This window comes from Peromyscus maniculatus, chromosome 8, assembly GCF_049852395.1.
Source record: "Peromyscus maniculatus bairdii isolate BWxNUB_F1_BW_parent chromosome 8, HU_Pman_BW_mat_3.1, whole genome shotgun sequence".
In the NCBI taxonomy this organism is placed as follows: domain Eukaryota; kingdom Metazoa; phylum Chordata; class Mammalia; order Rodentia; family Cricetidae; genus Peromyscus; species Peromyscus maniculatus.
In genome coordinates, this window is record NC_134859.1 from 28648002 (window position 1) to 28662539 (window position 14538).

The window sequence follows — 14538 nt, forward strand, 5'->3', positions numbered from 1 at the left end:
TTTGGGGTAGCAGTCAAGGAGGTGAGCAACCCTTGTTGCTGCTGCCCAGATGAGATCCTTGACTCGGATGTCATTGGGTAAGTGGAAATCTTGGTGACAAATGGACGGGGACAGCTAACAGTTCACTACCTTGAACTTACGGTTCTGTTTGGAGGACACAGCAGACTAGCTAAGGGATGTTCAGACGTGAGATGGCGTATGGCTTTGAACACTTCTTAGCACAGCTTGTGTTGACTGAAGGCTGGGTTCAAGGGCCGCAGAGGTAAGACTGATCCTAAACTCCTTACACATCTCCAGCTAAAGGACCACATGGAAGAAACCCAGCAGGAATAGAAGTAGGGGCCAATTATACTGAACTTTGACTGTGGACCTCTGCCTGGTAAAGGGATAGAAATGGTAAACCGAATGGAAATTCTGAAGTTGAAAGAGGAACCGGGAAGACTCAGCAATGGCTTCAAGGTGACAGGAGAAAGAACTAGAAAGTAGCTAGTACAAATTGCCCAGTCTAAAGGATGAGAAGAAGAAAAAGGAACGGATTGTCCTTAGTAATCCATGGGGTCAAAGGAGAAGGACAAACAGACACGTGGTGGGAGCTGGACATGAGAAAGTGGGATGGGAACTTTGAAGAAGTAATGACTCTATCTTCCCCAAGCTTCTCAAAGTTCATAAAGATGTCTTACTATCCATCCAAAGAGCTTCAAGGATCCACATCACTTAGATAAACATAACAAAGTTCCTCTTATGGGGGTAGAGAGTCCTCGGTGGTTAAGGCACTTGCTGTTTTTGCAGAGGACCTGGATTCTGTTCCCAGAACTCAGTCAGGGAGCTCCTAATCACCTGTAACTTCAGCTCCAGGGGCTCTATCGACCTCTTCTGGCTTCTGTGGGCACTGCACTCAAGTGGTGCACATGCAGAGCATACATGTACATAAAAATCAAGCAGTCTTTAAAGATATATATATATATATGTGTGTGTGTGTGTGTGTGTGTGTGTGTGTGTGTGTGTGTGTATTTTATATACCAACCTCTTAAAAATACAGTAAGGAATAACAACAACAAAAAAACCCTCAAAGAAACAAAAAAAAAAATACTAAGGAAAAAAACAATCCTGTAAACATAGAATGGTCTAGACAGTAGAATTACTCAAAAGTGAACACAAAGATGCCCCAAAAGTGAACACAAAGATGCCCCACAGATTAGCAAAGATGGACAGTAGTCATTGCTACTCACCTGACATGGTCATTCAAGAGGAGAGCTATTCACTCAAGAAAGTGACCCCAGATGAAAACTTCAGTGCAGGCTGACTGGTGTGAGTATCAGAGATGTGAACACATGAGAAAAATACAAGTCTTTGGAAACAGACGTTTCTCACCTTGTCTCTAGTTTCCTTAAAAGACCTAAGATTGTGCGAGGCAACACCTATAACACTGGATTACAGAGTTTATAACGAACATGTCATACTAAATACATACAATGACAGCATCAAAGAAAGGAGATTGGGGGACTCTGTGGAGCAATGTCTGTGCATTTTATCAGATTAAGTTAATATTATTCTGAAGTAGATGGTGGTGAGTTGAAGAAGACGCTGACATTTCTATCATAGCCACGAGGGAAATCTCAACAAAATGCAGTAAAAGGGGAAAACAGGAGGGGCCAATGAGGTGGCTCACCGGGTAAAGGTTCTTGCTGCCAAGCTTGAAGACCTGAGTTTAATCCTTGGCACACATGCAAAAGTGGGAAGCAAGAACAAACTCAGAGAAGCTGTCTTCTGTCTTCCACACGCACACCGAGACATGTGCCCCCATGTCTATATTAAATAAAATATTTTCAAAGACATAGAGTAATTATAGTAACGAAAAGTATTTTAGCCTGAAAGGAGGCAATAAATAAGGAACAGAAAAACATATGGGACAAATAGAAGTCATATTGAAAATGGCAGGCATAAATTCTAACATTATCAACAATTACATTAAATGTGATTGGACTAAAGACTCCTCTTGAAAAGTACAGACAGTAGGGCTGAATGAAAAAGCAAAAATCCAATAATACGCAGTTTATAACGACCTCTCTAAGATTCAAAGGCACACACAGTTTTGAAGAAGAGGTTGGAAAAAGATATACGATGGAACCAGTGTCTCCAAGAGGGTTGGAATGAATGCCACTTTAACATTCAAACAAAATAATCTTTAAGGAATTTTTACCAGAAACAAGAGATACTTTGAACAATAGTAATAGAGCTAATACATAAGGAAGGTATAACAATTGTGTATCTCTATGCTCCCAAAGTGGAGCCTTAAAATACACAAAGAGACTATGAAAACATTAAAAGAAACAGCTGATCAGCAAGAGTATGTTGAGCTCTTGATGCACCGCACTTAACTGCCAGAACAACTAGGCAGAAAAAGGAAGAGCTAAACAACAAAATTAATCAACATGACTCAACTAATGTTGTGGGACCTTAAAAAAAAAAAAAGAATTTCAAGTTTCCTGTTCACATGGGACATTGTCCAAGGTAGATCATCCACAACCCAGCTCTCCATACATTTAAGAAGATTGCAGTCATACAAAGTTTGCTCTTTCGCCACAACAAAATTAAATTAAGTGTCCACAGCAGTAAGGATTCTGGGAAAACCTCAACTATTTGGAAATTAAATACCACCCCCAAATAACTCTTGAGGCAAAGAAGAACTCTCAGGGGAAATTCAAAACTATACTCTGAATGAGAACAAGAACACAAAGAACGTATCAGAGGTCACGGGGTACAATGAGTAAGCACAAACATGGGTTCCTTTTTGTTTTATCACAGGAGGAAGGTCTGGAATCAATAGCTTTTTCCTTAGGATATGATCATCAGGAGGCAAATAAAAAAATTGTTAGAGCAGAGATCAATGGAATAGCCTTCCCATCTCACAGAGAAAGTCCATAAAACCCAAGGTTGTTCCTTTGAAAGTATCAAACTGTATAAACCCTTGCTAAGCTTGATGAAGAAATAAGACAAGAAACAAACGCTCAAAAATCAGGAATGAGGGCCATTGAGTTGGTGCAGCTAGGTCAAGCCTCTTGTAGCTAATTCTGCTCCCTCCCTGGGGCGCACCCAGTGGGGGGACAGTACATTGTGCTCTTACTTTGTTATTCTTACCACAGTGCCCTCCTCACCAGTAAATAAGTAAATAAAGTAAGTAAATAAATAGACGTATGTAATAAAAACAAAACTAAAACAAATGAAAGCATCCATATTACTACCAACCCCATGGAAATTAAAGATTAAAAATAACTTTTTTTGTTGTTGTTTTGAGACAGGGTCTCACTACATAGACCTGGCTGGCCTCGAACTCACAGAGACCTGCCTGTCTCTGCCTCCCAAGTGCTGGGATTAAAGGCATGTACCACTATGCCCAGCAAGAGCTTTATGCCAATTAATTAGGGAATCTACATTAAAGGAACACACAGGAAACCCCAAGTTACTGAAGTTGACTGAAGAAGAGAAAGAAGCAAATGACTAACACATCTCTAAGAAGGAAAGACACTGGGCACCTGTGTTCAAGGCAGCATTATCATCATTATTATTATTTTAAATGCAAGTATTGATATATTTTTTTGAGATAGGATTTCTCTGTGTAGCTTTGCACCTTCCCTGGAACTCACTCTGTAGCCCAGGCTAGCCTCGAACTCACAGAGATCTGCCTGCTTCTGCCTCCCGAGTGCTGGGATTAAAGGCGTGCGCTACCACAGCCTGTCAAGGCAGCATTATTTACAATTATCATAATGTAGGACAACCCATGTGATCACTGAGGCATAAATAAACACACTGTAATATATATGCTAAGGAACGTTATTTAGCCTTTAAGAGAAAAAAAAACTTTACAGTATTTGCTTAACATGGATGATCTTTTGGCACATTAAACCACTTACAAAGGGCAAATACTGTATGATTCTACTGGTATCAGGTACCTAAGTAAAGCAGTCGACCGATAGCCACCAGAAGTAGAATGGTGATTGCCAAGGCTAGCATGGGGAGAAATGTGGAGGTGGTGTGGTTTAGGGGCAGAAACTTCTGGTTTTGCTGGATGAAGAATATTCTGGAGATCGGTTGTAAGATGGTGTGAATGTACTAAATGCTCCTGAGTTGCACACTCAAAATGGCTGTGATACCACATTTTATGTTATGCAATTTTACTACATTTTTTTTTTTAAGAGAAAGAAAGTCTACTTAGCATATGACTTTTACTCCAGTATACCCCTCAAAAGAAGAGACCCAAGGACAGTCAGGGATTGGATGCTGCTGCTACAAGCCAAGTAACTTTCAAGAGTTGCCACAGACTAGAGGAGGCAGGAAGATCTCCCCAAGAACCCACAAACAGAACATGGCCCTGTTGATGCCTTGAACTTGGATTTCTAGCCTCTGGAATGGTGGGAGAATGAGTTTTGTTTCCTAAGCCCCTGGGTTGTGTTACACTATTATATCAGACCCAGGACACTGATGTGTGTTAGAAATTTCAACCTCCACAAATAACATACCCAAGAATAGAGGTATTCAGAACTTTTATTGTCATGTGGATTGAAAAAGGGACACAAGGGACCCCCAGCCAGAAGCTTGGGTCTCTTCTCTAGTTCCCATTTCGCACCCACTACTTCGGATGGTTTTCTTTTTCCGGCAGGTCCCGCTGGCTTTGTTGTTATTTCTTCACACGTGGAGGCCACGCTGCGTTTTGAGCAGCGCTTTAGGGTCTGGAAACCATCATTGTTTGTGGTTAGGCTTATTTCATGCCCGTACTCTCTGCTTTCTTCGTCCATGAACGTTCTTGTGTTAATCTGGGATCTCTATGGTTTCCATCTCCGGCTGCCTGAAGCACACTGATGGATTCCTGCAGTGAGAGTCTGCCGGGGTGACCAACTGTCTAGGAGTACACACGTGCATGTGTTCACACACACACACACACACACACACACACACACACACACACACATTTTTTTTTTTTTACTTTTTAAAGTTCTGTTTGTTTCTTTTCAAATCTGTTAAGTAAGTTTGACAGGATTTCTCCACCTGCCTGACAGATATTAGCGAATCTGTCGCTGATTTCTTTAGCTATGTCAGCCAGGTAGATACCATGCTCACAGTGTCTCACTCTGCCTCTGTGTCTACCTCTGTCAGAGTCTCTGGTTCTCTTGAATGCTTTTCTGGTGTTGTTGCTAGCCTTGGACTGCTTGTTTGCTCCCTTTATTCTTGGACATTTATTTTTAGGGAGGATTAAGGTCTAGCTAGAGATGCTCTCACCCTAGAAAACTCCAGGATGGCTTCTGCTGGGCATGTGGAGTGGGTACCACTGTAAGCCCTTTTTACCTGGGCATGTGGAGTGGGTACCACTGTAAGCCCTTTTTACGGACTGAAACTCCACAGGGCCAAGGAGAACCCAAGGCTCACAGAGCTGGGGAAGAAAGGATACAGTTAGGTGATTTTTTTGTTCTGATATTGAAAATGTAGCTCTTTGAAACAGCAGAAGGTCACCTACAGGCCTTCCCCTTTGGATGCCTTAGAGCCCTGACTTTCCCTTCACCACACAGCCCTCCAGCAGGATCCCAGGTGAACCCCCTATTCCAGTCATGTCCATGGTTATGCATCTTTACCCCAAATTTGACCCAGGCATCCCTCACAGATCTGAATGTGTGCAGTACCAGTCAGGACTGGAAACTGGAAGCACTGTTGGACCATCTTCGTCTTCCTTGTATTTGAATGCACCCTGTTGGCATGCCACCATCAGAATGTAGTGGAATAGGGGTGCCTACATGCTTCCAAAGCACTGCACATGTGGCTATGAACTAGCAGAAGGAGACCAAGAGAAAGTTTTATTTGGGTTTCTTGCTGAATTCTGGTTAAGAACACAGTTCAAATCCTCCCTTCAGCTTCCATGTTTAAAGCTCTGTGGGTCCCACGAGTGTTAACATGAAAAACTGATGTCTAGGGGGTGCAGGTTGGTGAAGAACACATGCCTTGTCATAAGATGCTATCAAAACAGGTCATGCAATCCCGTCACTACATTCTTTCTCTTTCTCCTCCCTCCCCCTCTCTCTGTGTGTGTCTCTCTCTGCCACACATACTTAGACACGTACTACACACCATACACATAAACACATTCACAAACATACTCAGTCACACTCATACACAAACACACATCCACACATGTATGCACACAGACACATTCATGCCATATACCACATACAATACATGGAAGTACACACTCATACCAAATACCATACATAAAACACACACACACACACACACACACACACACACACACACACACACACACACACACACACACACTGAGCTTATGCAGTTTTTTTGTTTTAAAGATTTTATGTTATTAAAAAAATAACATGTATTTTTATTTTATGTGTATGGGTCTTTTGCCTGCATGTCTGAACACATGCATACAGTTCCTGCAGAGACCAGAAGAGGGCGCTGGATTCCCTAAGTTTCAGATAGTTGTGAGCTGGGTGAGTGTTTGGAATTGAACCAGAGTCCTCTTGGAGAGCAACCAGGGCTCTTAACCACTAAGCCAGCTCTCCAGTTCTCTCCAGTTCCATGCAGTTTTTTAAAATATGTTAACATGTCTATTAGAAATAAATTGTTTTAAGCAAGTGTTCAGCCTAGGCAATAGAAGCTTTCAAAGATATGCAAAGAATCAATGATTTCTCTGGCTTATAAGGGAGAGAGGCAATATTTTTTGAACTATGAGTATATTAACTTTTTGATTGACACATAGTATATGTACATATTCATGAGGATGACATATTTTATATTTAAAGGAACAATGTTTCTCACACATGCAAAGTTAACAAAAATAGAGTATTTCTATTAAAATATTTAAAAATGATTGGGCTTTTAGAATCCAGAGGACCCCAAAGCATAAAATATTGCTAACTTAAGTTATGAAACCCTTTGGCTTGAATGTGTAAAACACCCCACACTTTACTGATTATTAAGCTTAAAGAACTTGTGAACCATTTGAAGATTATTTCCTAAGGATGAAGCCCACACATTTCAAGTTTCCCCTCTGTTTAATACAAGGTGTTTTTGAACGTTCAGTCCATCACACGAGATGATACCTTGTTCTTGCTTGTGTAACACATGTGTCATGCCACATGATTTTAGAATTGTCCCTTCTTTTCCAGTTTCCCTTTCCACGGTTTCAGTTACTTGTGGTCAGCTGAAAATAATAAATGGGAAGCTCTAGAACTAAACAATTCCCAGGCATTAAATTGCACACTGTTGTGAGCAGTAAGACCAGCCTTCCTGCCACCCTGTTCACTCTTGAGCTGAACATGACTCATCCACCCTTTGGTCACATAGCAGCCACTTCAGTTGTCCTGCTGACTGCCACTGCGTCACCGTGCTGATGTTCATCTGACTCTTCGTTTTACATAATCGTGGCTCCAGAGTGCCAGAGTAGTGACGCTGGCAGTTTAATTACAGTATAGCGTTACTATGGTTCTGTTATCATTAGTTATTGTCAATATCTTATAGCATCTAATTAATGGATTTAACTCTATCGTAGGTATGCGTGTATAGGAAACAAACCTGGGAAATGCAGTGCTATTTGTGGTTCCAGGCCTCCATAGGGCTTCTTAAAACTCACCCTCCCCAGATCAGGTGAGCGGAAGGAGGGAATGCCAGGCCACCAGAGCTGTGGCAGGCTGTTTCTTCTCCCCATGTCAGGGTCTTGAAGTCACCTGCGGGGACTGAGTGCACACCCCCGGGGAGTGCCACTCAGCAGCGAGGCCTTCTTTCCTTGGGTGTCTAAGGAGCCAGCCCCACACTGCCTTTTTAGCCACTACACCACCTCTCTCAGTCTCCAGAGGTTTGGGATCCCTGACTGACTCAGCAGCAGCTACGCCCAGTCCTCTTGAGTGGTTCCCCCACAAGAACGTTGATGCACATACCCAGCAGTGGGTACCATAGTGGAGAAGCCAAGTCTCTGTCCAGTGGCAGGGTGATGAAGAGTGGAGTCTGTGCCTCAGTTTCCTCATCTGTTAGAGGGTAATAACAACTGTGCCCATGTTGTAGATCTACTGTGAGGAGTAAATTGGGCCAGTACCGAAAAGACTTTAGAGCAGTCAGTGACACATACAAGGTGTTCAGCAAATGCCAGATGTTAGTGTTCAGTCTTTAGAAATAGTAGGCACGGGCTCTGCTGGCTCTCCTAGGGAGAGGGATATGAGAGACACAGAGAGAGTTTTGAATGTAGTTCAGAAATAATTAAATGCCTTCCTCGATTGAAATAGAAAGGCAATTAACACAAGGAAGTATTTTTCTCTGTGGTATCTAGGACATATTTTTCTCATTTTCCTTTTGTAATGGGAAAATGTGAAACTCACTCTGGTGAGGTCAATTGTTCCCCAACAAACAGGTTTCAAATAGGGAAAGTGGGTAGGACCCTAGAGAGCTTCTCATCCACAGCTGGGTAGCAATGATGCCTAGGGCTCAGGCAAGCTCTTTTACCCCTCTGGGTTTCAGGCTCCCTGAGCATAAATTTGGGATAAACTATACCCGTCTACAGCGGTGGTTTCAGGTTGGTGGGAGACAGGCCGAGTGTGACTATGGTAGCTCAGCCAGTTCCAGAGCTGACCTTACAGGGGACTTTCTGTTTCCAGAGAGCAGCTCAGCCATACAACACAGAGCCTGGAAACCATTGTGGACCTTCTGACCAAGCCCAAACAAGGGCAAGTGAACAGACCAGAAGCCTGTGGGGGAGGATTTATGCACTACATCTGGGAGTGGCTTTCACCAAGGGCTGCTGGGAAATTCTGGCTAGCTGTGGTCCAGAAGGGAAGTGTTGAGCAGTCCTCTCCTCTGTAGAAGAGTTGCTGAGATGAATGCTCAACCGTTCACTCAGTCCGAATTGCCAATGAGATCCTTGGGGTTCAGAGAAGTTATGGAGTTATTTCAAGGTCACCCCATTTCAAAACAGTGGCGAGGTCATCTCAGGATACCCATTGTCATTCTTTCTGGAGTTTTACGTGAGAGTGAGAGTTATTAGGGGTTGAACCTAAGGCCTGACTTATGCTACCACTGAGCATATCCCAGACCCCTTTTTGCTTTTCTTTCTTTCTTCTTCCTTCCTTCCTTCCTTCCTTCCTTCCTTCCTTCCTTCCTTCCTTCCTTCCTTCCTTCCTTCCTTCCTTCCTCCCTCCCTCCCTCCCTCTCTCCCTCCCTCCCTCCCTCCCTCCCTCCCTCCCTCCCTCCCTCCCCCTCTCTCTCTCTCTCTCTCTCTCTCTTTCTTTCTTTCTTTCTTTCTTTCTTTCTTTCTTTCTTTCTCTCTTCCTTTCTTTTTTTTTTTTTGTTTAGACTGGGTTTCACTAAGCTGCCTAGGCTGGTTTTGAATGTAATTCATAGCCCGGGCAGGCCTTGAACTTTCAATCGTCCTCTTTCTGCTCCTCTTCTTCTTCCTCCTCCTCCTCCTCCTGTTCCCCTTTCTTCTCTTGTTCTTCTTCCTTTAGCTCCTGGAGCAGCTAGATTTACAAGACTGGCTGGGAGGGGGTGAAGGGATGCGTGTGTGTATTTTATATATAAATAAATGTCTTATACACAAATATATAAAATAATAGATATAAATCACACATACATACACACACACATATATGTATATATGATTTAAAAACTTTTAAGCTGTGGTGTGTGGATATGTACATCAGAGTGCAGGTGCCTGGAGTCCAGAGGCGTTAGCTCTCTCTGGAGCTTCGGGGATAGGCAGCCGCAAGCTGCCCTGAGTGTGTGCTAGGAACCAAACTAGGGTCCTCTGTAAGAGCAGTGTTAACGTAATTAAGTCTTAACTGCTAAGCCATCGCTCCAGTCCCCTGAAAAAGTACTTTTGGTAGTGATAAAATATATGGGTAACATTTATTGTTTTTTTTTGACATTTATAACTGTATACTTCAGTGGTATCTGAAATATATTTCAGTAGTGGGATGTTCCTAGGTGGGTGGCTGTTTTCTTGTTGGTTTGTGGTGCTGCGGATCCAACTCAGGGCCTCGGGGTGTGCTAGGCAAGCACTCTACCACCTTTGGAGTCACATCCTCAGCCCCTGGTTGAATAAGAATTTTAAAACAGTATTTTCATTTGGATCAGATCTTAAAAAGTTAATCATAGCTAGAGTCATCTGCTTATTGATGCTGATAGTGATCTATAATTGTCATAGTTTTTTTTAATGCTGAAATTTATTAATTTTTTGAGGATATCATTTGTCTACCCAGCTGGCCTGGAACTTGCTATGTAGACCAAGCTTGCCTTGGAGTTATAGAGATCCACCTGCCTCTGCCTTCTGAATGCTGGGATTAAAGGCGTGCGCCACCACTGCCAGCCTCCCCAGTTGTTCCTTAGTTTATTTAAGCGATTAACTATTAATTCTTAATAAATAAAATCTTAATAAAAATTAAGATCATTTATCCATAATCCTAAGTTTTAACATGCTGAAGGTAATATAAATTGAAATCTGTGTGCTTCCTGAATACTCTTCCTTTAGAGGTGTGTGGTGGGGGTGAGATGGGGCTGCAGAGGGCGCTCAGCTGGCAGAGTGCTTGCCTAGTATGGAAGAAGCTCTGGGCTTGCTACCCAGTGTGGCTCGAATCCTGTGTGCCGGTGCACACCTGCAAACCCAGCACTCTGGTGGCGTGGGCAATAGGACCAGAAGTCTAAGGTCACTGTCAGCTTTAGGACAGTCTGGGCTACTCGAGACCCTGTCTCAAGAAGTAAAACCTGGTAGAGAAAAATATGTCAACATAAAGGAAGGACAAAGTAGAAACTGCTAGGCCTGGTGCTTACCAGGAAAACTTGTAGAACTTGTCTTTTAAAAAAAAAAATTACCAAAATCAAGCCAAACAAAAACAAAAACCACAAAACAGAATTGGGCGGTTGAGATGGCTCAGTGGGTGAAGGAGCTTGCCACCAAGCCTGACGACCTGAGTTCAATCCCTGGGACCCACATAGTAGAAGGAGAGAACCAGCTCCTCTGACTGCAATGTGTGTGTGTGTGTGTGTGTGTGTGTGTGTGTGTGTGTTTGTGTGTGCACGCGCGCGCTCATGTGCATTCACACACACACACTAAATAAATAAAACTATAACGAAACAACAGGGCCTGGAGAGATGACTCAGCTGTGAAGAGGGCTTCCTGTTCTTTCAAAGGACCTGAGAGTTTGGTTCCCTGCACCCACATGGGGTGGCTCACAACTGCCCCTACACACAGGGTATACACACAATGTAGCAGGAATCTTAAAAGTTCTTATTAATAAAATCAAACCTGAGGGCCAGTTATTGGGGTGAACTGGAAGGTCAGAGAGACAGAACAAGCCACAGCTACCTCACCTCGCCGGATCCTCAGCTGATCTTGTTTCCTCAGACTGGAAGCCTCTGTGTCCTCATATCTGAATGGCTCTCAGCTGAACTGTGCTGCTCAAAACCTAAAAGCTTAACCAGCCAAATGCTTAACCAGCCAAATGCTTAACTAGCCAAATGCTTAACCAGCCCAAATGCTTCTAGTTTCTGGTCCTCATGCCTTATATATCTTTCTGCTTTCTACCACCACTCCCTGGGATTAAAGGCTCGCTTTCTGGGATTAAAGGCGTGAGTCACCATGCTTGGCTGTATCCTTGAACAGATGGATTTCTGCCTCTGGAATGCTAGGATTAAAGGCGTGTGCTACCACTGCCTAGCCTGAGTATCTAGTGGCTTTTCTGTTCTCTGACCCCAGATAAGTTTATTAGGGTACACAATATTTTGGGGAACATAATACCACCACACACAAACATGGACACATAAATAAAAACAAACCTTTAAAACAGCAGCAGCAGCAGCAGCAGCAACAACAACAAAAAGCTTGATATAGTGCACAGGCAAGTTGTATTTCCAGCATTCCAGAGGCAGAGCTGACATTCCTGGCCAGCATGGCTACATAAAAAATAAAAAATAAAGTTAAGGGCCGGGCAGTGGTGGCACACGCCTTTAATTCCGGCATTCAGGAGGCAGAGGCAGGGGATCTCTGAGTTCAAGGCCAGCCTAATCTACAGAGTGAGTTCCAGGAAAGCATCCAAAGCTACACAGAGAAACCCTGTCTCAAAAATAAAATTAATTAATTAATTAATTAATTAATTAATTAATTAATAAAAATAACCAAAGTTGATTAACAGAATCTTTATAAAAAGGCATCTGTCTATGGCTAAGTTTAAGTGTCCACCCAACAGGGGTAGTTTTCTTCCACAAGAGACTTACATTTCAATTAGGAAGCTCTGGCAGTTTGCAGTCACACAGGCTGATGTGAGCTGCATCAACAAGAAGGTCCAGGTTTTCAGCGGCTTCAGCACTTGCTGACCTTTGACCTATTGCATGGTTCGTTCGTTCGTTCGTTCGTTCGTTCGTTCGTTCGTTCGTTCGTTCGTTTGTTCCTTCCTTCCTTCCTTCCTCTCTCCTTTCCTTCTTTCCTTCCTTCCTCCCTTCCTTCCTCCTCCCTCCCTCCCTCCTTCCCTCCCTCTCTCCCTCCCTCCTTCCCTCCCCTTCCTTCCTTCTTTCCTTCCTCCCTTCCTTCTTTTTTTTTTGTTTTTTATTTGAGATAGGGTCTCCTTATGTAGCCTTGGCAGGCCTAGAACTTGCTGTGTAGACCAGGTTGGCCTCCACTTGAGAAATCCCCCTGCCTCTGCCTTTGCAGTGCTGCGATTAAGGGCACACACCACCAGATTCCACCACGGCAGGGTATTTTCTACCCTCCTCTGCGGTTGCAGGCAGCTCTCTTCATTTCACAGGCGGCTGTGGCCAAACCTCAGCTCAGCAGCCACGTGGTGCAGGCGAAGCTTCTCTTTGCTTCTTCTCCTGTTGACAGGAGTCAAGGCAAGCGCACCTGTCTGCCAATTTTCAGTTATTATCTAAATTAAAGGAGCTGTATTGTTGGCCGTCAGCCATGCTACTCCAAAGATGATGAAAAAAATCTCCATGGCTTTATCCAGGGGGTTAGTCACACAGCCACTATTTCTCACAAAAGTTTCCTGGCAATTTTCTTAGGTGACCAGTTCATGAAAAGCTGAAAAGAGTCTTTAAATATATTTGGTATAGAAGCTAGAAACTGACAGATCTTTTATGTGCTTTATATCCATCCTGTCTGTTTTTCTCTTTTTTCTTTCTTCTTTTTTTGGTTTTTCGAGACAGGGTTTCTCTGTGTAGTTTTGGTGCCTGTCCTGAATCTCGCTCTGTAGACCAGGCTGGCCTCAAATTCATAGAGATCTGCCTGGCTCCACCTCCCAAGTGCTGGGATTAAAGGCATGTGCCACTACTGCCTGGTCTGCATGTTTTTCTAATAGCTCACCTTTAGATTAATCTGAAGCTGAAGAAGAGAGGCGCTTGCTTATTCTGGAATGCAGGGTCGGTGTGTGGAAAGACAAAGAGCACTTTACAAAGCAGTATTGGGTTTTGGAAATGCTGTCGCTCAAATACCTCCATTGACAGCTTGCTAGAGAGGAATGCTAGCCTGCAGATCATCTTATCTAATTGTTTTTAGTTTTTCTAGATGTTGAGGTCTGTACAGGCTGCTATAACAAAACAACATAGACCAGGTGCTTTAACTAACTGACATTTAGTCCTCACAGGTTGGAGGTTTAGGAGTCCGAGTTCAATGCTAGATTTGTTAGGTTCTGCTCTGGCTCTGGGGTTACAGCTGAACTTGTGCCTAATCATGACTGGTGAATCTCAAACTTGGTCCCTCCACTGGGAAACAACTCTTCTTCCTGTCCTGCAGATGGCAGCCTGTTTGATATGTTTGCTGTATTTGGGAGGTAGTACCAGCTTATAAGGGGTGGGGTGCCAAGGTTTTAACATATGATTGGTGACTGGAACACAAACATTTAGTCCATAGCATGAGATGAGGAACTAAATTCTGGAAGGGTTAACTTGCTCAAGATGATGTTCCTTAAAGACTTGACTGGCAGCCTGGCAGTGGTGGCGCACGCCTTTGATCCCAGCACTTGGGAGGCAGAGGCAGGCAGATCTCTGTGAGTTCAAGGTCAGCCTGGTCTACAGAGCGAGATCCAGGACAACCAGAGCTGTAACACATAGAAACTCTGTCTTGACAAAAACAAAACAAAACAAAACAAACAACAACAACAAAAGACTTGACTTGCTAAGTATTTTTACTTTTGTTGACTCGAAATTACAGAAGTGAATGTAATGGGGAAAGAAATGTTTTTTTTTTTTTTTTTTTTTTTTTTTTTTTTTTTTTTTTTTTTTTAAGATTTGTTATTTTTTATGGGCTGGAGAGATGGCTCAGAAGTTAAGAGCACTGACTGCTCTTCCACAGGTCCTGAGTTCAATTCCCAGCAACCACATGGTGGCTCACAACCATCCATAATGAGATCTGGTGCCCTCTTCTGGCCTGCAGTCATACATGCTGTATACATAATAAATAAATAAATAAATCTTTTTTAAAAAATTTGTTATTTTTATTTATGTATATGTATGTGTGCGTGTGTGAACATCTGCCACCTGTATACTGGTACTCATGGA